The sequence below is a fragment of the Mirounga leonina genome, unplaced genomic scaffold (assembly GCF_011800145.1).
Source record: "Mirounga leonina isolate KUSES-001 unplaced genomic scaffold, KU_Mleo_1.0 Mir_165, whole genome shotgun sequence".
In the NCBI taxonomy this organism is placed as follows: domain Eukaryota; kingdom Metazoa; phylum Chordata; class Mammalia; order Carnivora; family Phocidae; genus Mirounga; species Mirounga leonina.
This window is the reverse complement of record NW_023270415.1, coordinates 46523303-46547060: the sequence shown is the minus strand read 5'-3', so window position 1 is coordinate 46547060 and position 23758 is coordinate 46523303. Positions and strand designations below refer to the sequence as shown.

At 40.2% G+C, this 23758-nt stretch overlaps 1 long non-coding RNA gene across 1 annotated transcript in view; it reads left to right on the top strand.

The window, feature by feature from the left end:
- Positions 1 to 21359, top strand: part of LOC118015075 — a 47806-nt gene extending 26447 nt beyond the window's left edge. Inside the window, exons 3-4 of the long non-coding RNA XR_004680515.1 lie at positions 8413 to 8464; positions 19433 to 21359. This is a non-coding gene — a long non-coding RNA (uncharacterized LOC118015075). The remainder of the gene's footprint in view (positions 1 to 8412; positions 8465 to 19432) is intronic.
- Positions 21360 to 23758: the final 2399 nt, after the last annotated feature.

The following is a 23758-nucleotide window of genomic DNA, read 5'->3' as shown; positions in this document are numbered from 1 at the left end:
GGTACGAGGTCGGCTTGAGATTCTCTCTCTCCCTCTGCCCCTCTCCCCACTCTTGCGCCTGTGCTCTCTCATGCTCAATCTCTCTCTCAAATCTCAAAGAAAAAAAAAAAAAAAAGAAGAGTATCTGGACTGAATGTTTGTGTCCTCCTCCCCCCCACCCCAAATTCATATGTTAAAATCCTGACCTTCATGTGGCTGTATTTGGAGATGGGTCTCTAAGGAAGTAATGAATGTTAAATGAGATCATAGGATGGGCCCTAATCTGATAGGATTAATGTCCTTTTAAGAAGAGACACCAGAGAGCGTCCTCTCACCCACAATCACTCCTGCTCCCAGCACAGGGCAAGAAGGCAACTGTCTATAAAGTTAGGAAGGGAGCTCTCACCAGAAACTGAATTTTCTGACACCTTGATCTTGGACTTCTAGACTTTACAACTGTGGGGGGTGGGGGGTGGGGAATTTCTGCTGTTTAAGCCACCCTGACTGTGGTATTTTGTTATGGCAGCCCAAGCAGACTAACACAAGGACTCTGGCTGAATCTTGGAAGGGCAACTATATTTTCCCATAACGTTACTAACAGAAAAGGTTTTTCAGGACGTCAAATGACCCAGAAAGACATGATCTACCAGATGGCTTTTCTGTGTATCTGTTTGCAAGGACAAATGGTTTAGGATGCTGTTAATCCTTAACCTGAGTTTACATTTTAAGAGACTGCTTCAGATTTGTTAAGTATTTTTTAATGATACAGTTTAAAGGATTTGTTTCTTTTGAAAATCAAATATAGGAGACGAGGAATTACTACAATAAAGGTTCTGTGTGCAGAACTAAATGAGGAAATTAACCACCAATAAGTGTATTAACCAGTATTTTTCTTTAAATAAAAAAAGTTTAAGGACTAAAAGCCTAAGAAATAAAATAGAAATTTATTTCTCTTTCATATGACAGAAGTCTGAAGGAGGTAGTCCAGAACTGATATCTTCATAAAGGCATCAGGGATCTAGCCCTCTCACTGACCTTCTATTCTTGGCATAGTGTACCTCATGATCCAAGAGGGCTGCTTAAGTGCCAGCCATCATATCTGCATTACAGCCAACAGGTAGGAGGAAGGGACAAAGAGCATTTAAGGACATCTTAAATTTATATATGACACCTTCACTTACATCTCATTGGCCAGAACTTAATCACATGTCCACATCTATCAATAAAGGAGCAGGGAAATGCAGTCTTTATTCCAGGTGGCCTTTTCCCCAGGTGAAAATTGGCAGTTCTATTAGTGAGAAAGAGAGAATGGCCATTAGGGGCAAATAGAAATCTTGGAGACACAGACAACTGGAAAACTTTTCTTATTATAATGAGCATGAAACATTAGAATGCTCTTACAAGAGATATTTTAAAATCAGACTTTGAACAAAGATACCAAACATGAACAATTTGTAATATTCCAGATTTTCTTCCTATCATTGTAGATTTATCATTTTATATAGTTATGGTCAATGTCTACTTGTTACTTGAGTGGTTGTAATTAAATGTTATTTCATATTAACATTGCCAATATGGTCGTAATTCACAGTTGTAGTTTTAATATCCTATCATGTTAATTTAACATAGTTTTAAGTAGTGGGTGTGGGATAGATGAAATGAGAGTGGTAAAATGTTGATAATTATTGAATTTGCTTGATGGTAAAGGACATCCATTATTCTGTTATCTCAACTTCTGTGCATGCTTGAAAATGTCCATCATAAAAGAGTTTCCATATGTATTGTAGTTTCCCTAGAGAAGACAAGTGTTGAAAGAAGAGAACAGACTGCTAGGTCTCTTTTTGCAGTTAAAATACTTAGAGGAAAGAGGAAAGATAGTGGAGAACCCTCTTGCATTTTCTTCCATCTCCCCTCAAAGCTTAAACAAACTTCATTCAAAAGGTTGGTCTCAATCTATTTTTATTTTTATTTTTCAAGATTTATTTATTTATTTATTTGAGAGAGAGAGAGAGAGTAGGGGGAGGAGCAGAGGCAGAGGGACAAGCAGACTCTACGCTGAGCATCCAATGAGGGGCTCGATCCCACGTCTCTGAGATCATGACCTGAGCCGAAAGAGTTGGATGCTTAACCGACTGAGCTACCCAGGTGCCCCAGGTTGGTCTCGATCTAAAAAAGCTAATCATAAAACTCTTTTGTTCAAGGCCAGTGATACTGTATTATACTTGAGGAGGATTCATTTCAACAGGGGATACGATCTTTCATAAAGTTTTCCTTGTCAGAAAAAAAAATGTGTAGAGAGGTGTTGTGTATGATTCAACCCCCCCCCCCCACCATTTATCAAGAACCCGTTCTGAGTTCTTCTGGGGATACAGAGATAAGTGAGACCATCATGGCCCTCAAGCAGCTCATAGTCTGTTGGGAGAAGCAGACACATGAATAGATGGTTATAAAATAATGTGGTTGGTGTACTGACAGAGCTATACACAGTATATCACGACTATGCAAAGCATATTCATAAAAATAGTTCATTTTGAAAATGTTGCCTTCACTGAAAGAAACTCAATACAGAGTGGTATTATACAGTTGAATATGTGCCCACTATGACCCCACTAACCCAAACTACAAAGATGCTTTTAAAACAAATGGAATTTGCAAATGTTAATATATTCCACATACTTTAAATGGTAGTATGACTTTACCACAAATTCCTCAGTGCAATCAGAAGAAATGTGATATTTAATGAGGAAAGGTCTTTAATGAAGTCACTGCAAGGTAAGTTATTATGTAACTTGATGCTCAAATTCACAGAAAATTTTTTTGAATAAATATGATAGATTTAAATTGTTAAATAAGTCTTTTTGGATAAAGCAATTAGTGCAATGACTGGGACAGGGAACATTTGTGAATGAATGAATGGATGGATGGATGGATGAATGAAAGCTTGTAAGAACACTTGGACTCTAATCTTGGCTTTGTCACAAAGTAACCAAGTGTTCTGGGTAGTCAACTAACCTCTCTGGGACATTTATTAGGGGGTAAAATGTACTGAGGGTTTCAAACTTTATTTAGCCACATCACCCTTTGTTCCAGTGAAGTGTTGAGGGGTGGCTTTAGGTGGAGGTTCATGCGCATGCGCGCGTGCAGGAGTGTGTGTGTGTGTGTGTGTGTGTGTGTTGTATGTCAGAGGTATATTCTTGGTTTCTTCTCATGTTCCCCTCCCCTGGTGATCTCAGAGTCACCTCCTGCCACGAGTAGAGTTTCTGAGAGCCTCTAGTAGGGGGAATCCCTGAAGTCATGTCCCACTCTAACACTGGATGATCCTATTACTGTAAACCATTTAGCCATAGAATACTAGTTGAGGGAATGTCAAAGGAAACCTAAGACCATCTGTGGAGAAAGAAGGTGGAAAAGTGGGACATTTTGAACTGATCAAACCTGGTAGCATGTCTGAGAAGCCAGGAACAAAAGACCGGACAGCTTTTTATCCTGATTTGCTTTTAGATTAGGTTCTTCAATGACGAGAATATAAATCAGGCTAGGCCCAGGATTAAGGCCTTCCAGGAAGATCCAGGGGGCAATACTACCAGCATAGCGAGCTGGGTTTTCTCAGCCCTCTCTGTTTAATTCTTTTAGCCAACACATCACAGCGGAGAACTATGGGCTTCAGAAAGTGGTGCCTATTAATACGAACACAGCCTGCCCTACTGATAACAGATGTGGTTATAATGGGAGCTGAGTGAACAGAAACACATTTCCCCAGCTCCAGACCTCAAGCACATTTTCATCATCTGTAACAGCCTGAAATGCTGGCTCAGAGCAGATGCTTTTCTTTGCTCATTTGTGGACATTGCTTCAAGCCCTACTCAGGAAAGGAGAATCTGAGGTCTCTGCGGGCCAGTATCCAGGAGATGGCTGGACTGCAGAGCCTGCCTCTCCCTTACTTATAGGAACTGCTTTGGGGCTGGTGCTGCGAAGGCTTTTTTGTTTATACAAAGCTTCCCTGAGATAACACTAAGTACACATTTCTCAGAGAAAGGTTCCAGAAAACTGAGCGTTGCTGAGCTGAGCCTTAACAGTCTTATGACTGATGCCTTGGCCAAAACCACCTCCATAGTGCTCAGCCACGAACTTCATCCTGTGTTAGTGCAAAACCACATTCTATCTGGAAATAGCCTTGAGGAATTCACGCACCCCCGATTGGACCGAACCCCAAAACTTTACTCTCCCAGAGCCAAGCCACCCACAAGTGATCACTTTGTCAACCCTGACAGCTTTTCTGGAAAAGAGATTGAGAAATGACCACATGAGGATTGCATACTAAGTCAGCAGCAGAGGCCTGATCTGAGCTTCTGGCTCTCAATCTTGCACTTAATAAACTAGTCCAGCCCTTTCTTTGTACAAATTTACTTCTTTAGAGTGTGGAGAGAAACCAGTTGTCAACAGTGTGCATTTTATAGATAAGTTCCAAACCCCAAGACATTTCATTTTTCTCAATACAGCCCTCTGTGCTGAAAGACCGTGTCTCTCTGAAGAGCTCTGTAGGCTTCATCTGAGCATCTGTCGGGAAGGAATCTGATTTTCCAGTGGATCAGTATTAGCTAAAACGTTTGTCATTATATATTCCCTGGAGTCCTCTATACTTGGTTGGGTCAGCTCTTGTCCTTTCTGGCAGTAGGCAGAAATCATTGTCAGGGAGCTGGTGTTCCGCCATCACTGTGAAGTCACCCAGGAAGGACTGATCCCACCTTCCTCACAGGGTTTGTAGGAGAGTGACTTGAGATTGTGAGTAAAGCCTTGGGCCCAGTGTGTGGCTCACAATGAGCACATTAGCGGTTCTGTGGCAGGACTACCAGACTCCCCTTCCTGCAGCTCTGTCCCACCAGCTTCCTTCTCATGGAGCCCAAACTGACACCACCTGGGAGAACTTGGAAGTGAAGAGGAATGTTCTGGTGACTCAGGATGGCCACCCCAAGCAGGTTAGCTGAAAGATGAAGCAGACGGATCATGGAACTCTAACCTGTTTCCCCAACTGTGCTCAGCCAGGGTGGGAGACAGAGGCGGAGGCAGATGGGAATACGGTTTTGAACATGCCTGGCCTATTGGGGATTCAGGAATAGACACTCAGCCTGGGCCTGGCATTTGCCTCTGTTGTAAATTTGGCAAGAGGAGGTAAGCCTGTGGTTGAGTGGCGCAGCAGATATTGCCATGGGCGTTAGTAATGTCAATTTAACCCTTTTGTTAACCAATCATTACACCGGGACTCCAAACCCACTATCACCTCACTTGTTCAGATGGAAGAGTATCAGGAGGAGAATTGATATTTTTTTGTGCTTCCCCTGGACACTATATGAGACACCTTCACACAGTTTCTTGTGGAACTGACACAGCCAGCCTGTGAGGTTTGTAGGTATAATACTATCACCCCGACCATACAGAGGAGGACACTGAGCTTGCTGATATGAAGAGACTTGCCCAACGCACACAGGTAGCAATGTCTGAAATGGGGCTGAACCCTTACCTAACTAACACCAAAGACTACTTTTCCTAACCCTCACACCATAGTTTGAATGATCTAGAGCAGTGCCAAGAACCAGGGAGAACTTTAAAAGGCAGCTAAAGTACATGGCATTGACTTTATGTACAAAAGAGTGTATATTTTATTCATAGGCAGTCTCACAGGGACTTGCTCAGAGAATTTTTTTTTTCCTGCATAGAGCAGGAGAAATATTGAGTTTCTTCCAAGATGTAAGTAAATCTTATTGACTCCCAGTGATGCTCCCTGATAAGAAGGGTTCAGTTCAGACATGCCTGTAGGACCACTCAGATCCTGTTTGTCATGGTCTTCCCCATGCCCCCCCCCACCATGCCATTGAGAGCTAGGATCTTATACAGAGAGAGGATAGTTTTTGAGCTCTAAGGATACAGGAGAAAAGGTTCTTCTTGATTCCCACCTGGGAAGAAGTTCTTTGAAACATCCGTGAACATGATTTAAAAGTAAAAATATATTCTTTTCCAGTCCTAAGAGAATTTATGGCAATTCATTTTGGTATGAGATCAACGACACATAACGGATTTTAAATTTTAAATCTGTGCTCACTTTAACTTCTTTCTTTACTTTCGCAGAGCTTTGTGTTGCTCTTTTTTTTTTATTAAAGATTTTTATTTATTTATTTGAGAGAGAGAATGAGAGACAGAGAGCATGAGAGGGAAGAGGGTCAGAGGGAGAAGCAGACCCCCCGCTGAGCAGGGAGCCCGATGCGGAACTCGATCCCGGGACTCCAGGATCATGACCTGAGCCGAAGGCAGTCGCTTAACCAACTGAGCCACCCAGGCGCCCCTGTGTTGCTCTTGTTTACTTCTTAGTTATTGACTAACAGTAAGACATGATCAATAAGAGTCATGATCCCAGGGTCCTAGGATCGAGTCCCACATTGGGCTCCCTGCTCGGGAGCCTGCTTCTCCCTCTGCCTCTGCCTCTCTCTCTCTGTCTTTCATAAATAAATAAATAACATCTTAAAAAAATATTAAGAGTTCTGCTAGATCCTACAAGGGAAATACTTTTTAAAGCATTTTGAAACAATGGAGTCATTCCCCATAACATCCGTTAGTCCATTTCAGAGCAGATGGGTTTGAGGACTTGGAAAATCCAGTCCCCCCCCCCCCAAAAAAAAGGAAGAAAGAAAAAAGAAAATCCAGTCTCATAATAATGGTAAAGAGAAAGCATACCACAATACAGCTTCAAGAGCCAACAGGGAGTTAGGACAAATGGTCACCACAGCATGGACTAGAAAACCAAGACTTTGGGGGAGGTAAAAGACTTTAAAAAGCAGCAATTGAGAGTCAATATTTTTAAAATGTCCTCATAGGAATGTGTTTTCCAAAGCCAAAGGCTCATAGGTTAAGTGTAAGTTTTAATAACTTAGGCAGCTAGCAAAGGAACTTTATTAGACTCAAAATTGGCATTAATCAGAATTTTCCATTAAATCCACTTTCGTTTCTATGCAACACTCAACATGCTTAGATATTAACTAGTTGTTAGGAGAACTGTGTGTTTGTTATTATTTTATACCGTTAAATTTGGGGCTGTGGGATTATTTTCACAATAAAATTCTAGAAGTGTATAGCTGCCTGATAAAGATCCAGCCTTGCCGAAATTTGGCCTGCCATGTTCCAGCTCCCTCCCCAGAGTGGATCTTTATTGGGATAATCTGCTATAATGACATTTTATGAGAGAGCAAGTTTTCATGAGACATAATTTTGGAAATAGGCAGGGATAGCCAGATGTTGTGCTTTATCTTTTGAGTTCCTAAATCGTGTTTTAATTCTATTTGATTATAATAGTTATTAAGTAACCCTGAAATAAGTGCCAGAGTTTTCTTCAGTGTTTCATAAATCATAGACAAATGCCAAATCCCCTAAACAAAACTTATGATAGAAGGGCAGGCACAGGAAAAACAAAACAAAACAAAACAAAAAACCCCAAGGGAAACAAAAGATGATGTGAGCAGAGCAGATTTTTCTGAAACCCTTTTTTATAAGCAGATGTGGGGGCCAGGAAGGGCTCCCATTTTTTACTATAATGTATTCTTTGTCTATAAAGATGTCTCTAGCGGTGATGAGTCTGAATGGATCCATCCACACATTCCGATCCTATATTTTTTGTGACAAAGGGATATGTTTTGCAAGGTGGGCTGCCTGAAACCACGATGGAGGAGGGAAAGGCGCAGAATTTGAAGTCCCAGGACAGGAAAACAAGAGCCACACATCTTTTTGACCTTGGCCATTTGACTTAACAAGATGCACAGTGGCCAGAATAACTCTAGTCCTTGATGCCCCTGTGACATATTATTCAGTTTATAGATAATGTGAGAGAAAGTCCATGAGGTCTGAACAAGCATCTGCTTTTCTGTGTCCTGAAAAGGCCTGAAAATTTGCATTTTGTAGTCATGGGCAGGGTGGTTAGAAAGAAAACATGCATTAAAAGTGCAAAGGGGGGGCACCTGGGGGACTCAGTTGGTTAAGCGTCCAACTCTTGATTTCGGCTCAGGTCATGATCTTGGGGTCCTGGGGCTTGAGCTCCACATCAGGCTCCATGCTGGGTGTGAAGGCTGCTTAAGATTCTCTCTCTCCCTGCCCCTGCCCTTGCCCGCCCCCGCCCCACACACACCTTGGACAAGCTTCTTTAACTTCTTTGTGCCTTAGTTTCTGCATCTGTAAAATGGGGATCTTAACACTGCCTGCCTCACAGAGTTCTTGTAAAGATTAAATTAAGTGAGATATGTAAAGCGCTGTCTATAGGTGGCATTATGCATGAGTTATTATTTACTGAATACCTAATAGGTGCCAGACACTGTGTTAGATGCTTTTGTATAAAGTTTTATTTAATCTTTGTAACAAACTTAGAAGGCAAGTCATATTATTTCCATTTTGCAGATGCAGACATCAAGGCTCGGAGAAGTCAAGGAAATCATTCTAATGTACACAGGTAAGTGGCCCAAATAAAAGGCATCAAATCCAGGTATTTCTGCTCCAGCATTATATCAAACACCATTGGTGCCCCCAGCTCACTTTAGCTGCTATTTGATAAACACCTACTTGATAGCCTGGACTATTACATTTTTAATCAATTTTATTGATTAGAGAATTATGTGTCTCTCCATCATCGTTTGCCTAACTCGTTAAAATTAATAGACAGCATTAGATAAATGTGTTTGACACCTGAAATTGAGTCACTCTGGGAGAAAGCCCCATGTATTACAGATTTGGGTGCAATTGGAGGGAAAAAGAACAGTTGCTCCTTCCTTCCTTCCCTCCCTCACCAGACAGGAAGGGCCAGCAAACATACAGCTGCCTCTCAACAAAGTGACAAAGCCCAGGGCAGCCTTTTTTCCTGAGCTGGGGAGCATCTGCTAACTCAATTACAAGGCAGTCACTCTCATATTGGCTATCCTTTGGGGGCCCAAAAGCACTCAGAAATTTGGGAACAGGGCTTTCCTCACCAAGAGCACTCAAGCAGGAAGCAGCCCTTCCTGACAGGCTGCCCTGCTCAGCTTCCTGGTATAGAAGGAGGAGAAGGAAGAAAAGGCAACAGAAAAACACTGATTGGAAACAAAACAACAAGTGACAGCATTAAAATAGCACAAGCATTTAAAATGTGAGTTTATAGGGACTGTTGTAGTCCTGGTTGACATTTACCCTTTTGATGTGCCAAACATTGGCAAAGTCCTTTGGAAGCTTCTCTAGGTTCCTTCTGGTTGTCAAGGCGCGGGGGTGTGGGGCAACAGATTTGGAGGTGTGGGGGAAAAGAGCATGGGTACTGCTGGAGCCCAGAAAGGTAATATCTAGAAAACCCAACAGACAGGACACCATGATGCCACCATCAGAGAGAGGCTTGCAAAGGCTTGGTGTCTGTAGGGCTTGGACTGGGCATGGCCAGAGAAACAACATAGTTCATTGGTGCATCCAGAGATGAGCTTGTGACCTTACTTCATAGGCCTCTGTGACCTAACCAAAGATACTAACTAAAGCATTACTTTAACACATCCAAACTGGTTTTAAGATGAAATTAATGGATAGGCTATCCATTACAGGGACTAACTTACACTGTTGGAGAAATGCTCCTAGAAAATTTCTTTTTACATGTGCCCTCTTTGAAGCAAATACAGTGTATACACATTTGGATGCACAGAATTAATTAGCTAATTTTTCATGTTACAAAGATTTCTCCCTTTCACAAAAATTATCATCTTGTCATCTCTTAAATGGCAAGCTCTTTAAAAAATATGTGCATCTTTCTAGGTACACAACTACCAATGCTCCTTGCTTTGCCCCAGTGATTCCCAAATGAGAATTCTACATGGCTACATGAGAATCATCTGGGTGTTAATAAAAAACAGACTCCTGAGCCCTTTCCCTAACCTATCTCTGGACATGGGGCTGGGGAATCTGTATTTTTAACAAGTGCTCCAGGTGATTCAGATGTGCAGGTAGAGTTGGAAAACACCTCTCACATAATAAATTTCTAAAATGTTGCACAATCTGAATTTGGGGCTAAAAAGAAAAAGGCAAACAAATAAGCTGTAGAATCCCTCTTCATTTTACTTTAATTTAAAAAAATTTTACCAAATCATGAAATATTTGAAACATATGGAAGAATATAAAACATAATAAGAGACATTTATGTATCCACCAACTCCCTTTTTAATTCATTTCATTGACTTGCTTCCCTAACAATGGTGTATTGGTAAGTCAACTAACTCTCTGTTCTTGGTTTATTTCCATCATAGCACTTAAGTGGCTTGAGATTATTTTATAAATTTGTTTGCTCAATGTGATTATTTTTAGACATCAGATTTATTTCCCATCAGATTAATGATCCAAGAGAGCAGGAAACATATCCATCTTATTCATTCACCATTGTATTCTCAACATCTAGCACAGTTCCTGGCACACAGTAGGTGCTATCTATTGATTAACTATCTGTTGAATGAATGAATAAGAATTTGTCCTTCCCAAATCACTCTTATGCTAAAATGCCCATTTATAAAATAATGATAATAATATACAGTAGAGTTTGTTTTAATGTTCTTACTTGGGAAAATTCAAGAGACCCCAAAGTTGCAAACTATTTCTAGTTTGTTGAGTGCTTTGATCATAAAGGGTGTTGAATTTTGCCAAATGTCTTTTCTGCATTAACTGAGATGATCATATGGGGTTTTTTCTTCATTCTGTTGATGGAGCATGTTACATTGATTGATTTCTATAAGTTGAACCATCCTTGAGTTCCAACAAACTAGGGATCAAGGAAAATATCTCAACATAATAAAAGTCAAATATAAAAACCCACAATGAACATCATACTTATTGGTGAAAGACTGAGAGCTTTTCCTGTAAAATCAGGAACAAAGCAAGCATGTCTCCTTTCACCACTTCTATTCAACACAGTACTGAAAATTCTAGCCAGAGCAATTAGGCAAGAAAATATCATAAAAGGCATCCAAACTGAAAAAGAAGTAAAAGTATCTCTATTCACAGATGATATTATGTGTAAAACACTAAATATGCCACAAAAAAACTATTAGAAATAATGAATTTAATTAAAATGAATTTAGCAAAGTAGCAGGATACAAAGTCAACACACAAAAATCAGTTGCATTTCTATATATGAACAATGAGTAATCTGAAAAGGATTATAAAAATAATTTCATTTACCATAGCATCAAAAAGAATAAAATCTTAGGAATTAATTTAACCAAGAAGGTAAAAGACTTGTACAGTGAAAACTACAAAGCAATGCTAAAAGAAATGTAAGAAGACATAAATAAATATTTGGAGACACATCCATGATCATGGATTGGAAGACTTAATATTGTTAAAATGTCAATATGACCCACAGTAATCTATAGATTCAATATAATTTCTATCAAAATACCAATGATGTTTCTGCAGAAATAGAAAAACGCATCCTAAAGTTCATATAGACTCTCAAAAGACCCTGAATGGGGCACTTGGGTGGCTCAGTCAGTTAAGCATCCAACTCTTGATTTCAGCTCAGGTCATGATCTCAGTGTCATGCCATCGAGCGCCGCATCAGCCTCTGCACTGGGCGTGGAGTCTCCTTAAAATTCTCTCTCCCCACTGGGTGATGGACATTAAAAAGGGCATGTGATGTAATGAGCACTGGGAATTTTATAAGACTGATGAATCACAGGCCTGTACCTCTGAAACCAATAATACATTATATGTTAATTAAGTGAATTTAAATTCTAAAATGTTTTTAAAAAATTCTCTCTCCCTCTGCCCCTCCCCCACTCTCTCTCTCTAAAAAAAAAAGAAAAGAAAAAAGACCCTGAATAGCCAAAACTGTCTTGAAAAAGGACAAAAATGAAGGACACACTTCCTGATTTCAAAACTTACTACAAAGCTACAGTAATCAAAACACTGATATTGGCAGAAAGACAGACATATAGACCAATGGAATAAAATAGAGAACCAGAACAAATCTCAGATAGATGGTCAAATGATTTTTGACAAGGGTGCCAAGACCATTCAATGGGGAAAAGATGGTCTTCTCAACAAAGAGTGCCGGGAAAACTGTATATCCACAAGCAAAAGAATGAGGTTGAACCTTTACCTTATATCACATGCAAAAATTAACTCAAAATGGATCAAGGACCTAAATGTAAGATCTAAAACAATAAAACTCTTAGAATAAAGCATAGGACAAAAACTTCACCACATTGGATTTAGTTTATTGGATATTAACACTAAGAGCATAGGTAACAAAAGAAAAAATAGACAAATTGGACTTCATGAAAATTAAAATTTTTGTGCATCAAAGGACACTGTCAACAGAATAAAAAGGCAATCCACTGCGGGGGGAAAAAAAGGCAATCCACTAAATGGGAGAAAATCTTTGTAAATTACATCCCTGATATGCAAAATATCTAAAGAACCAGAACTCAACAACAAACAGCCCAATTCAGAAATGGGCAAAGGGCTTGAATAAACATTTCTCCAAAGAAAATGTATGAATGACCAGTAAGCACATGAAGAGATGCTCAATATCACTAATAATTAGGCTCCCAATGCAGGGCTCAAACTCAAGACTCTGAGATCATGACCTGAGCTGAAATCAAGAGTCAATAGCTCAACTGACTGAGCCACCAAGCTCAGTCCCAAAAATATATTTTTAAGTTAGCACACTAAAAAGATTAACAATTCTCCCAACCCCCACCTCCAAGCTCTACCACTTGAAGTCAGCATGGCTTTGGGACTCTTTGAGCTGACTCCTACTTACATCCACTGACAGAAAAATAGTGCCTACCTGAGAATGCCAAATAATTAAGTGAAGCAATCTACATGAAAGCACTGTGAGAGCTATAAAGTATTGTGAAAAGCAGAGGTGTCATTAAATCTATTTCTGTAGGATGTAATGAATTCATTCTTTCAGTTGAATTTTTTATGGAATTTGGAAGCTGTTCTTATAAACTGACAAGGGATTCAAAATTTACACATTAAAACAAATATCTATTATCCTTTCAAACCGGTAATCTTGAGAAACTATACATTTATTCTGACATTGCTACATTTGCTTGAAATATCTCTTTCAGTTATTGTTCACATTTCTCCTTTTTAAATTTATTAATATTTTACTTAAATGAACACACTTATTTAAATTTGATACATAAAACTTACATTTATAAGGCCCAAAGTTATATATCAAAATACATGTTTTTACATACTTGTTTAGAAAACAAGAAACTCTGCTTAATAAATAAGAGCTAGAAATAACTATATTAATTCCTATAATAATACAAATGCTTTCCTGATCTAACCAATCTCAGTGAATTAAAGTTACTGTAATTTTATATTAGCCACTCATACCTAAAATCCCATTAAAGTTGAATATTTCATTACAATATATATCCCATTACTTTGCTTATCCTCAGTGGGAGCAAATCATTACAAATCACCATTTTTGAATGCAAATTTGATTTCTTAATGATCAGAGGTCTTTGGGAGCCAAGTCTGATGGCTCAGTGAAGGCAGTGATCAGTCTGAATAATGCTTTTCTTTTTTTCAAGACTGAAGTGTTACCACTAAGTAATAATTAATTTTTTCTTTAATATGTCAAAATTTGTGTGTTTAAATGAGAGTTGCCCTACAAAGAAGTCCCTGGCCTGAGCAGCTTATCGACTTGTGATATCATAACTGATTGAGAAAATAATAAGGTATTATTTCCCAGCGATGACTGAGAAGCATGTTTTGCTCCCCCTTTCTTACCCCAACCCATTCCCTAGAACATGGTTTTTTGTCACTATTGACATTTGGAACCAGGTAATGCTTTGTTGTTAGGACTATTTGTGTGCACTGTGGGATGTTAACAGCATCCTTGACCACTACCCACTAGATATCAGTGCCAAATGTACTCTGGAGGGCAAAATCGCCCCTCGTTTAGAACCACTGCCCAAGATGGTAGCCAGAGCTCTGTGTCCTATAGGTTTGGGCTTCCCTTGCTCCAAGGGATAGGTTTTTTACTATCAAAAGTCTAGGACAAAAATCTCAAATACAAATGCTTCCAGGAGCTTCCAGGTAGATCATTTGTATTAGTGAGGTGGAAGAGATGTAAAAAAAAAATTTCAATACAGATATAAGTACTGGAAATATTTCTCTCTCTTCACCATAAGATAAGAAATAAAACAATGTGATTAATAATGCCAATGAATGGTCAACCCCAACACTAAGGAGCAATAGGGATTGGTGAAGACCCTAGTGAATTGTAGAGCTTGTGCCCCATCTAAATGGAGGCAGCCAGTGTTTAGCTCTAGTTAGTCACTGTCATGTAGGCATGTGGTCAAATGTTTCAGAACTTTCAATTATGGAGGAAAAAAGCCAGAAATTAAGATTTTCTTTTTGAACAAATAATCCAGTTAAGATATGGGCAGAAGACATTTTTCCAAAGAAGACAACCAGATGGCTAACAGATGCATGAAAAGATGCTCAACATCATTCATCATGAGGGAAATGCAAATCAAAACCACAATGAGATACCACCTCACACCTGTCAGAATGGCTAAAATTAACAACATAGGAAACAGGTGTTGGCCAGGATGCAGAGAAAGAGGAACCCTCTTACACAGTTGGTGGGAAGGCAAACTTGTGCAACCATTCTGGAAAACAGTATGGAGGTTCTTCAAAAAGTTGAAAATAGAACTACCCTATGACCCAGAAGTTGCACTACTAGGTATTTATCCAAAGGATGCCAAGATACAGATTTGAAGGGGTACATGTACCCTGATGTTTATAGCAGCATTATCAACATTATCAACATAGCATTATCATTGATAGCATTATTAACAATAGCCAAACTATGGAAAGAGCCCAAGTGTCCATCGACTGATGAGTGAATAAAGAAGATGTGGTATATATATATATATATATATATATATATATATATATATAGTGGATAGATAGATGGATAGATGGATAGATAGATGGAATATTACTCAGCCATCAAAAAGAATGAAATCTTGCCATTTGCAATGATGTGGATGGAACTACAGGGTATTATACTAAGCAAAATAAGTCACTCAGAGAAAGACAAATACCATATGGTTTCACTCATGTGGAATTTAGGAAACAAAACAGATGAATATATGGGAAGAGGGAAAAAGAGAAGGAAGCAAATCATAAGAGACTCTTAATGATAAAGATTTTCTTTTTGATTGTGAAACCTTCCAAATTTTCTCACATCGTCAATTAATTCAAAACATGTAAAACCTTGAATGTGAATCTTGTGCCTGACCACCGGTCTCAGATATGCTACCCCGGTCAGAAGCATAGAATTGGATTGCTCTGAGGGAAGGGGATAGTAGCTGTGAGAAAAGGAAGCAAACAGTCTGGCTCCCAGAAGTACTTGACCCTTGATTCTGGAAAGGTATGCTCTCACATAGCATCTTAACAGTAGTAGGATCTCTGCCACGTTGTCTATATGATGCCTGGGGACTAGACGCTTCTATGTGGTCAAGCTTGATGCAGATGGTGCAGACGCCATGAGCACTGAACTTCAAATGGGCAAAGTCGGCTTGGCTAATGAGCATCTTGATGTCAGTGATGACCAGGATGGCCTCAAGACCAGAGACCCTTTCTCAACTTTCCTGAGTCCCATGAGCCTCAGTGTTCTAGTAATATCTTAACAGAGAGGTGGGGATCCCTCCCTCTGCAATCCCCACCCCTCACCTCCACCACATGACTGAGATTGGATTTCCCATGTAACCTGCTGTCATATTGTCTGTAAATTGCTTTAAAACAATTTAGCACAGACAGTATGCGTTAGTTTTATTCTAAACCCTAGGAGCAGTTAGCTGGCATTTGAAATATCTGAACCAGAATATAAACTCTGCAATAGTTTGTTAGCATTTGAAAGACTCTAATTAGAAACCCACACTCCCATGGTCTTTGTCTCAGAACCCTAGAGGCTTGTTAATTGGCAAAATGGATGTTGGAAATGATTATTCATTGGAGAAGTGAACGGTGAACAGAATGTGTGGACCAGCTAGAAATCTGCACAGGCACACCTACCCTTGCACAAACAAGGACTGAGGATCAAGTGAGCCCAGCAGTCTGTACCTACACCCTTCAATATGGCACTGGTCCCGTAATGCTTTTTGGAGACCATGCAGAAGGTTAGCTGACTCCGGCCATAAAATACTGTCACATCCACCTTTGGTGAAACTTTCAAACAAGATGCTCTCAAAGATCTTAAAAATCAGAAATCTGGGATTTCATCCTGCAAAATAACTTCACGACTGTTCTTGTACCTGCTTGGTAATAAATGTATGTGTGGCAGAATCCAGCCTGAAACTCACATTGATTGTAAAGAGAGGGTGTGGTTATGGCTGCCACCTACCTGAACTATTTGAAGGCTGAAATCGCTACCAGTAAGTGAATATCCAGACTGGCTTAGGTCAGTTCATCATGCCTGCCAACCCTAGTGGGATGGGTAGTGAGTCCAATTTCATTTGATCTTCAAAATTAAAAGGGTATGATGCTTCCTTCTAAAGAGCGAGGGAACAATGCATAACTATTACAGACTTATTCCATCAATACTGCCAATGCCAACACTTGGAGGCCCTCTTTTATAACCACTGTTAGTGGAAGTCAGTCTTCCTGACATGTTAGAACCATACTTTGTTGGAGTTGTGTGTCTGTAGTCTCAGCAAAAGAAGCTGAGGTTCCTGCCCAGAAGGGATGGTAGAGTAGTCTCGCAGGGACTTTTTATTTGGTTTATGTGTTTTATTTCGTTTCCATATTTTGCCTTGCAATCTTGTCCATTCATTTCTATTCAGCCAACAGATATGAAGCACCTATTATGGGTTAGTCCTCTATTAGGCCATGTAAAGACCACCAATATGAATTAAATGTAAATCCTGAAACAACCAATTTTATAACTTGGTGAAAAAGAAAGAAATATGTGCAAATGCTAGTCAATAATGCAAACTAGAATATGACAATTTAAAAATAGAGAGATAGAGGCACCTATCTGGTGCCTGGGTGGCTCAGTTGGTTAAGCGTCAGACTCTTGATTTTGGCTCAGGTCATGATCTTAGAGTCGTGAGATCGAGCCCCATGTCAGCTGTGCACTGGGCGTGGAGTCTGCTTAAGACTCTCTCCCTCTCCCTCTGTTCCTCCTCTCCCTGTGCTCTTTCACACTCTCTCCCTCTAATAAAAAAAGAGAGAGAGAAAGGGATAAATATCACACTGGGAGCTCTGACTGCAGGGATAATCAGGTTTCAGAGAAGAGAATGAGGTGAGTCTTAAAGAATGAAAAGGGATTTGACAGAGAATGAGGAAGCTGTTTTGTGTCTGTGGAAAGTCCCAGAGACAGGAAAGTCCTAAATTGTACGAGGAAGAGCAGGTAGAAGGACACAGCAGGAGGCCAGACCGAAAAGGAATGTGGAACCAAATCCTCGCCATATCTAGTGGTGCAGTTTGCCCCTGGCCTGAGGCCCTCTGCCACGTGGGCTGCCAGGGAATTTGATCGCGCCCTCTGCCAGCTCACCAGCTACGCGCCATCTGCAGGAAGGGGTGTCTTTTCTTTCTTTGATTTTTATTTTTATTATTATTTTTACTTTTACAAAGCATAAAGTATTTTACCGTGCGAGTTAAAACAAAATGGTTATTTAGATATACAAAAATCCTTTGATACCTCTGAGCTAAATAAAAGCACAGAGCACAGCATTTCTGGAAGCCAATATAGTGATATGTATCAAAAGTCTTTAAAATGGTTTTTAGGGCTATCTTTCCTAATTTGCACAAAGACCCCCTATGGTTTAGTGGAACCTCACTCTTGATAGTCTTGAATGTCACCCCCTACCCCCAGGGAGTCTGGGCTTTGTTCTATAGGCAATGAGAAGCCCTTGAGGATTTTTGGGAAGGATTTGAAAGTCTTTGAAAAACAATGTGAATAATGAGAATAATAACAAGATGGATATTAAGCATACTCTTCATTGGGGATCGCTCTGTTTCAGGTACATTCTTGGATATTCACAAAGGCCTCTGAAAAGTACATTTCTCTTAACATATGAGCAAACAAATCACACAACAGATGAATTTTTTTTTTTAAAGATTTTATTTATTTATTAGAGAGAGAGCACATGAGAGGAGGGAGGGTCAGAGGGAGAAGCAGACCCCCCGCTGAGCAGGGAGCCCGATGCGGGACTCGATCCAGGGACTCCAGGATCATGACCTGAGCCGAAGGCAGTCGCTTAACCAACTGAGCCACCCAGGCGCCCAAAAGATGAATTTTTTAAGAGCCCACGCCAGGTACAGATCTAAAGCCTGACTTTAGACACTCAGCCTAGAACCTTATCTCCCTGGTTTTTATTACACTGGATCTCTGTAAGGATCTCTAGTGTGGTATCCAATGGAGTGTTTGGATGAAAGTGCAAAATAAAATAGAAAAACACATACGTATATAATCTAAGAGTAAAAAATTCATGTTTCTCCTTTTTTTTTTTAGGCATTCTTCACTTTTCCATTTATAACTAAAATCTCTTTAGAACTTCTAATAAGATAAAGCTAAGACTATAAGGTGTCGGTAGGTATTTTACCCAAATCAGTTCAAGATCATGAGCAAAAATGTCTACCAACTTTCCCCTGTGCAAATGCTGACATATTTCCATGTGTCTCTGTGTTAAATAATACAGCGTTGACCCAGCGGTCACTGGATCGCTAGTCATTAGCAGCTCCAGCCTGAAGGCTATAGGCCCCCAGGAAGGAGCAGTGTCGGGTACAGACCAAATTTCCACTCCAGGGAACACAAGAAGGAATGCAAATTCCAACAAGGGACCTTTTCCAGGAGGAAGCTCTCCCCACCTCCTGGTGTGTGGCTTTCCCACCTGGTGTTCTGGGATTTCTGCACAGAGGAAGACCAGGCCTCCAAGTGCAGGGCATGGGGGCAGGGTGCGGGAGGCACGAAAAGGAAATATTGGAATTATCCAGTAGGGTTTCTCTAACCCACATACATCTCATTTACAGAAAAGAAAATTGAGGCCCAGAGAGTCTAGGTGATGCCTCAAGTTACTAGGTTCCTGATTTCCAGCCAACTGCTTTCTTACCACACTATTCAGCCTCCCGAAATACGTATTGTTCTATCTTGCTTGTGCAATAGAATAGTCATTATTTATTTTTTCAATTATCATCCTCTCCTATGGAGGTGCTTTTTTGTTAGCATTTGTAATAATTGAAATCTGTCACCTAACATACAGTTTGTATGTTACAAACTTACAGTTTGTAAGTCACCATTTTGAAGTGTATACTTCAGTGGTTTTTAGTAGATTCACTATGTTGTGCAGCTACCCCCACTTTCTAATTCCAGAACATTTTCATCACCCCAAAAAGAACCCCTGTACATCTTCACAATTACTCCCTGTTCTCCCCTTTCCCCCAGGCCCTGGCAACCATCATCCACTTCTTGTCTCTATGGATTTGCCTCTTCTGGACATTTCATCTCAATGGACTCACAATACGCGGCCTTCTGTGTCTGGCTCCTTTCCATCATAGCACAGTGCTCTCAAGGTTCATTCATACCATAGCCTGCGTCAGGACTTTGTTCCTTGGTTCCTTTACAAAGTGGGTATTAGACTGACAGGTAAGTAAAAGTCTTTCCCTTTGAAGATTTTTCTTAGAGTTAGCACTGGTGTATCTGACCTGGGGAACATGCAGCCCTTTTCTAGAAGGCTTTCATTGTGCACAACTCAATGGACCCAATTTTCTCCCTCTCTATACACACCCTCCTTCCTCTATTCAGCTTCAGAGGCTTCATAACAGGGGCATGCTCTCAGACTCAGCCAGGATATTATCACCACCTTGTCCAGTCTTGAGTAAGAAGAGGTGCAATCAGACAAGTGGCTGTCTTGGAATTAATTCCTTTGCTTAAATATAAGATGTCACAGAGGAGAAATTCTGTTAGCCATTCTGCTCATGGCAACTGAACATAGCCCAGGATTACTAAGCTCACTCTTCTTAGGGACTATTCATTTGTTCACCGAGCAGCATACCCTGCCGCATACCCAGCTCAGGATCAGAGCTAAACCAGATCCATTTAAGCTACAGCGAAATATAATTCATTGTGCTGTTTCAGAGCTCGGCAGGAGGGTCGAGGGGGCAGGTGAGGTGGAGAGGATGGGCTGCCATCGCTCTTTTGTGGCAAGATGTTGCTGTGATCTCCTTGTCTTATAAAATAATCTCCCAAACGTGAAGGTTCTGTAATCAGGAAAGCAGTGGTCCCTTTGGCGCCATCATAGATGTATTTATTATCCATCACAGTCTAAAAGGGGAAGATGATTTTCTTTTTTAAAGCCCAAATCTCTTTTAACAGGTTGTATTGGACATTCCAAATGTTTGCACTTTGTGATTTTCTTTTTTTACATTTGTCACTTTCTAAAAATTCCTTTGCTAGCTGATTTTCCAAGTTCTTCCTTGGAATAGATTAAATGCTCAGAAACGAGGAGGTTTTTTCCTCATCCAAGTTCATGGCTAATTTGGCATGTTTTCTTAGAGAGTTTAGATAGAATTTAATGGTGAGTGTTGGAATGCTTAAGACAGGGAAGAAGGAGATGAGCTAATGGTAGTCACTGCTTGAGAGCAGGGCACAATCATAGGGAGAGTTCAGCATCATCTTTCTCTAACACATGAAGTTCTACTGGTGATTCTTAGATGAACATGGACTAAGAAAAGCATGTCACATGGCATTATTTGGCTTCAAGACCTCATTGTCAGGAGATCAACAAGAATGAGCACTCCATGCCACCCACTCTACCGGCACATGTTTGGCTGACACTTCAATGTGCCTTTCCTGTTCTCTCTTACCTATCACAGTTGTTAACCACTCAATTTCTCAGCCTCCTCTGCACCTCAGAAAGGCCATGTGACACAGTTACATAGAGAGGAAGCTTTTGCTTTTCCGATGAGAGGAGTAAATGTTGCCACTGTGACCCGCTTCTCCCTTTCTTCCTCTGAAAGTGGTGTGATACCTGGGGCTACAGCAACCTTTTTGGGCAATCATCTTGCTCTGATAAGGAAAGGTCAAGAGAATTGCTGAGATGTTAGCCCTGACATCCCGTCATTGAGCTGATGATTCAATACGGCCTACTTCTAGCCTTCAGACTGATTAAAGAACTCTAAGCCCCTATTTGTTGAAGTCCCTTTTAGCATGATTTTCCCTACTTGAATGCACTGCTAATATCAACAATTTATGGAAAGAATGTTATTACATACCTGTCTTCTGCCTTACTGATGTTTAAGAGCAAACGTTCCTTTTACCTTAATATTCACCATTTCCCTTTTTCTCTGTCCTGTGTATTTCAGCATTGTCTAAAGGGAAATTATTATTGTTTTTATTATTTTATTCCATTTCATTTATTTTCACAGAAACTTAATAGAGGTGTAAGTTTGAAATTGGGGAAGTGGGGACAGGGAGATTTACAAAACCCATTTTGAAAGACACATATTCATGAGTGAGTTTCATTTTCACAATCGAACCTGTGTTGCTCCATTGAGACACAAATGTTTTCTGGGGCAGTTGGAGCCGACACGCGGTAGAACAGGTTGGTGTGGGAGAAGGACAAAGGGAAACCGTGACCGTGACTGCAAGTGCAAAGCTGGCTGACAGTAGGTCTGTTTGTGCATGAAGACAATGCTTTTAGAAACCCATAACCTTTGGCAACCTCAAATGCTAAAAGCAGAGTGTGAAATAACCACTGTAGAAAAAAAAAAAATGGGGCTTACAATTGATCTTCACTACAGTAATAGGCTTTAAATTTTTAAAGACATTTAGATTTTTTAGAAGAAAAATCCTCTACCTTTAATCAATTTCAAATTCATCCCTTGCATGGATGCCTGTGGTCTGTTTAGGAGAGTCTGGGTGGCTCACATATTGTTTTGTCTGTTAAGGATATTGTCCATTGAATCATGGGGTTTCCTGTGTATTAGCACCCTTCGGGAAAACCTTCTGTCTGATCGCAGAACCAAGAATATTTAGAGCTAAGCAATAGGTTTGTTTTTATCCCATGAATATTATAGTTGATTTCATTGTCATCGAGCTGCTGATTTTTGTTTTATTGGGTGCTTTAAAAAAATTTAGGGGCACCTGGGTGGCTCAGTCAGTTAAGCGTCTGTCTTTGGCTCAGGTCATGATCTTGGGGTCCTGGGATCGAGCCCCGTGTTGGGCTCCCTGCTCAGTGGAGAGTCTGCTTCTCCCTCTCCCTCTGTCTGCCGCCCCCCACCCCCTCTTGTGCTTGCTCTCTCTCTGTGTCAAATAAATAAATAAAATCTTAAAAAAAAAAAAAAAAGGTTATCCAAAAAGGTATGCAAGTCTCACAGCTTTAGTTCTCACAGCTTTAGTTCCTATTAGCAAAGAATGAGCTAATTAGGTTAGATTTTCACGTAACAGCCAAGAATGACTCTGGCCAATAATGTACCCAATCCCTCCACTTGATGTTTCCCAGCATGGACTCAGGATATGCAGTGTTAACTAACATTATGTGAATTTCCACATTATTGCTATCACCAACTTTAAGGATTCTCATTATAATCACAGTAAATAGAGATGAGATGAGTGGTCATTGTAATTAAAAGATCCCCAAAATTTATAATTGCTTTCATATCACGATTGAAGTCTAGTTTTCACTCAGGTTGAGTCTAAAATGCATGTTCCTGATCAGCACAGAGTTCTTGTCTACCCCAGACTCCTTCCAACTTATAACTCCACTACCCTGACTATGTAGCTTCCCAAATCACCCTGCTGCTCAGCCATCACACCTGCAGAAGAGGAAAGATCATGAGGCAGGAGGTTGAGGGGCCAGGCCACTCATATTTCACTGGCCACAAGTCAGCCCCATGGCCACAACTAAGTGCCAGGGAAGCTGCGAGAGGCGATGGAGGCGTATGCCCAGGAAGAAGAGTGAACAGGATAGGTGAAGCCCTAGCCAGTCTCTGCCACAATGAAAATGATGATAAAGTTAAAGGCACAGAGTTTTATAACCCAAAGAGGGATGGAAAATTCAATTAACTCTAATCACTTGGTGAGAAGATAGGCTACACCCCAAGGGGGACTCTAGAATTCCTTCTACCCAAATCATGCGTTAAAAAGTGAAAGAGGCTATGATAAAAATAAGATAAGGGTGAAATTTGAAAGATACTCTGGGGACACATAGACACATTCCTCCTCTGGGGACACAGCAGACAGAACCAATCCAACTATAAAAAGCAGCTCAGTGTGTTAACCCGTTGCTCAGGTAGAATTCTCCTGGAAAAATTCCCAGTTTCATATATCTTGCTGATAATCAGTATTGTAGTTCCCAAGAACTCCAGCCTGCCTGGAATCCCTCCCCATTCCTTTTGGCTGGTGACAGTGACTTTGCTTCTCTCGAGAAGATGCAGAAACAGTGTGCAGATGGCGAAGCTAGTCAAACTCATAGTATGATTACTCTTGTGTTAAGTTTAAGGAGTAAGTTTTGTGACCATTGTGATTGTCAGTTTGTGTTTGTTATTTAAAGGGTTTGAAATGTTTAAGAGAATTTGACAAATTAGCCTTGTAGCTTTATTTTCAAATGATAAATTGGTACTCGATTTGTGATCTTTTTCCATTTGAAAGTTGTAAAAATAATTGAATATGTTTGTGAAAAATGTTTGTGTGTTGAAGGGAACCCCAATTTACCACACATATAAATTAGTTTTATTAGATTCATAAAAGTTAATTGAGATGTAGGAAGAT